The sequence below is a fragment of the Glycine soja genome, chromosome 13 (assembly GCF_004193775.1).
Source record: "Glycine soja cultivar W05 chromosome 13, ASM419377v2, whole genome shotgun sequence".
Lineage (NCBI taxonomy): Eukaryota > Viridiplantae > Streptophyta > Magnoliopsida > Fabales > Fabaceae > Glycine > Glycine soja.
This window is the reverse complement of record NC_041014.1, coordinates 19,292,303-19,296,679: the sequence shown is the minus strand read 5'-3', so window position 1 is coordinate 19,296,679 and position 4,377 is coordinate 19,292,303.

The following is a 4,377-nucleotide window of genomic DNA, read 5'->3' as shown; positions in this document are numbered from 1 at the left end:
ATGCAACTTTAAATAATTTATAAAGTAGGTCCATTTTGTTTACAACGAAGCATTATAAATTTGCCCATGTATAGAATATAATCTTGATTTAATGTATATCATCTTTATGTATAAATTTGCCCATGTATAAAGAAATTAAGTAAACTAACTGTATTATTCCATTTTTTTTAAAATATTTCATATGTTATTTTTTTAACAGATACAAATTCTTTAGTATAGCTCATTTTAGTAAGCTTTTTATCCTTCAATTTGACTTGCTCAAGAAGAAGATTCTAATATTCTGTCTTGTTATTGCTATTATCATAAAAAAAAAAACATAGGATACACTCTTTTAATTTTAGGATTCATATACACTTCTTTAATTTTAAGGTGGAAGGTGTGTTACAGGGGTATTCATGGAACGGATTAGAGTGAGTTAATTTGAGTGAGTTAATTTATGTCCTTATTCGATCTAAAATTTGGCTTATTCTTTTTATACTATTTAAATTTTTTTTACACCTAACATAATTTAAAAAATTTCAACTTTTTTTACTTCTTCTTTGTTCCTTTTTTTTTCTTCGTATAGTCTACGGATTGATAATCCGTAAAGTTAATCTATATGGACCCATATGAATTGGCCAATATGCCAATTATATTAAAAAATAATTAATATCATTATATATAACACTAAAATTTCTAATGTATATTTAATACACATATAAATTTACATAATAAATTTGTAACAATTAATTTTGATCTAATAATATTTTTTTATATATAAATTTTAAATAAAAATCATAGGTTTAATAAAAATTTATATATTTAAAAAAATACATTATTAAATTAAAATTAATTGTTATAAAATTTATTATATAAATTTATATGTATATTAAATATATATTAGCTAGACATTTTATTGTAATATATAACAATATTATTTATTTTTAACATAATTATTTTAGCTTAGTTGGTTAGAATATCATGCTAAAAAAATGAAAGTCACATGTTCAAGATCGGTATGGATCATTAATTTTAAATTGATTTTGTTAGAATTAATTTTGAGAATTTGAACCAAATAATATTTTGGACAAGACTAGGTGAATCCAATTTGTTACTGCAATATATTAATCTTAATCTTAACCTTACATGTAGCTAAAATGTATAATTAAAGAAATATAATACAAGATTAAGATATTTTACAATATATATCTTAACATAAACAATTTCGATATAAATATAGTATCATTTTAAAAAATATAATTTAATAAATGAAGAAGTTGTATTATTAATATATAATTTTTTTATATTAAAAATATACTTTAAAATAATATATAACATTAAGATGGATTGGGACAACCCATAATATAACCTAGACCCATCCTTAAAATGCCCAGGATCTAATTTTTTAGGGTGTTTTTTTTTCTACATTTCTAAAATTGCTTCATGTACTTTTCATGTTACTTCTAGAATGATCATTCAAAAAGATATTGTCAATTCCTTAGATTTGAACCCGTAAAAAATCCAAGTTAGTGGGATGAGTTGGGTTATGAATACCCCTAGTGTGTTTGTTGTTGGGAGAGAGAGAGAGAGAGAGAGGACGTAAGTGGGTGAGAAAAGAAAAAGAAATGAGTGAGAAATGAGGTTATTTGATATAAGAAAAATGAATAGATTAGAAATATATATAAAATGTTTTTAATTTTTCTTTTAATCGTATACGGGTTCAAAACGTCTTTCTCCTTTACGCTCTCTGTCCCATCGTTCAAAACGTCTTTCTCCTTCAGCAAGGTACTATCGATTATCGAACTCCACATTAAGGTGAGGATGGTGATGTGAATGGTGTCAATTGTCAAGGGTGCCCTTTGTCCCTAAAGAAGAAGAATGTGTGCGAGTGTACCTTTATCATGGTTCATTATTTCTCTTTTTTTCTTCACAAATTTGAGAAAAAATCCTATATTACGAGTAGGGGTGGGAATAGGCTAGGCCGGTCTACAGGGATCTACGACCTGGCCTACATAAAGCCTGGTCTGGCCTGACCTATTTAATTAAAAGGCTAGACTCAGGCTTTTTTAAAAGCCTATTAAATTAAATAGGCCAAGCTTAAGCTTATTAAAAAGTCTTATAAGCCTGATAGGCCGGCCTATATATATATATATATATATATATATATATATATATATATATATATATATATATATATATATATATTATTTTTTGGGTACAATTAATATTATTTTTTTAAAAAAACTAGCAAATTCCATTCCTATAATTAAGTAAAATTTTAATTACACGGTGTGAGTTTCTTTATATTTCTCATTATTTTTATTAGTTTTCCTATTTCTGTTAACAGTTCCTTTTTCTATTCCTATTAGGTTTCATTTTTCTTTTATTACGCATTTTAGAGCAAATAAAAATCATATCCTATCATATCCTACGTTCCTATACAAAAATCATATCCTATTACGTTCCTATATAAAAATCATATCATATCATATCCTATTACGTTCTTATACAAAAATTATATCCTATCATATCTTATCTTGTGGTGAATATGGAGGAGCTAATGATGAAAAATGACGTTACTATTAATTTTATTGGTAGATATTTTATGCACCGGTTCTATTCAAATAGAATTGAGATGTAGGCTTTATTTTTTGGTTGTAATAATTAATATGTTGATTTGATAGACTTGGATGATACTACCTCAAGTATGAGGTTTTCTTTTGTTTTAGATTATTTTATATCATTTGGTGATTTCTGTTTATATTATAATATATTTTTAGGACTGCCAACTAAATTAACGTTAGATTAAAAATTAAGGCAAATTATATATTAAGGCCTTGTTTAGCCTATTATAGAAGGGGTGTTATTTTTTTTTTGGTAAAAACAACTAAGAATATTAAAGATTTAATGTGAAGAAGATTTTTAAATATGCTTTTAAATAGACTACCAGACTAGGCTAGGCTTTTAAAAAGGTTAGGCCGAGCCAAAATAAAAAGCCTTTGATAGACTATAGGCCAGGTTCAGGCCTCAAAAATTAATCGTAGACTAGACTCAGGTCTTTTAAAGCCTGGCCTGACCTGACCTATTCCCACCCCTAATTACGATACTTATGTTTATTTCAAAAACAATTTCAGCTTTATCAAACAAGTGGAAAAGAATAGTTTTCACTCACTTCTCTCTTTTTTCTTTATACCAAATATATAAAGCCTTATAGATAATGTTATAGTTTTTTTTTCTTCTTTGTGTGAATGAGATAATGATATAGATAGCATTATTTCTTTTCCTTATAATACAATACTACTTTACTTTATTCGTGTCATTTTATCAAATATTTTTGTAATAAATACGTACGTATATTCAGTTTGAACAGGCAAAAAGATTGATAGGATTGACTAGATTCAGAGAATTTTTGGGTATGAGGAATGGGCAAATGATGGTTAGGTGATGGGGCGAGAGAGTTGGTCGTAATCCCAAAACATAACATAATGCCAGAAAACTTGGAAGAAGGGATTCTGTTCCAGTCAGAGAGTCGGCGTAACCTTAATTTACTTCAATGGATATGGTGGTGGCTATTATCCTTTGAATTTTTATGTCCAACATACATGCATTCATTTCTCATACTTTGTGTCATCCCATACCACAGCTTGCTGATCTCGGTTTAAATATTAGTTTTTAACTTAGATTGAATTAATAAAATTAATTTTACATCATAACTTTTAGGATTGGATGGTTTTTTTTATTAGTAGAAATTAAATATAACATAAAAAATTTATAACATTCATATGTTTATATTCAACCAATTGAATTAATTTAATTAAGATCAAACAATTAATTACGCGTAAAATTATATATGAAGCTGAATCGAGTGTGCATGGTAGAAAAAAGTGTCTGCGGGAGAGTGTTTACGGTCATAGTATCAATTATGCATCCTAATGCAATGCATGTACACATTCTTAATTTATTTATTTGTTATTTGGTAGAATAAAATAAAAGAGAGAAATAAGATTTTTTTTCTTTTTTTAATTAAAAAGAAAGCAAGATGAAAAAGAACGTATACTAATTATAGAATAATAAAAATAATTTTAAATAAAAATGAAATGTAATAAAATTATTAAGAAAGTATATATATTATATTATTATTTTAACAATATTAAAATATACTACATTCCTTCGACATGCGTTATTTCAACAGACAAATGGCGTTCTATGTCGAAGGCATTTATATCTTTTTGAGAATAGTTGACACACTCTTCAAATCGAGCGGAAACCATTTTTACGTGGACTTCAGTGTTTAAGCAATTCATTCCCTTCCTTCTTTTCTTTCTTTTATTTTGATTCTCACCTCAAGCAAACATACGTTTAATCTGGTCTTTTTCCGTGAGATCCTTATACTTTGCT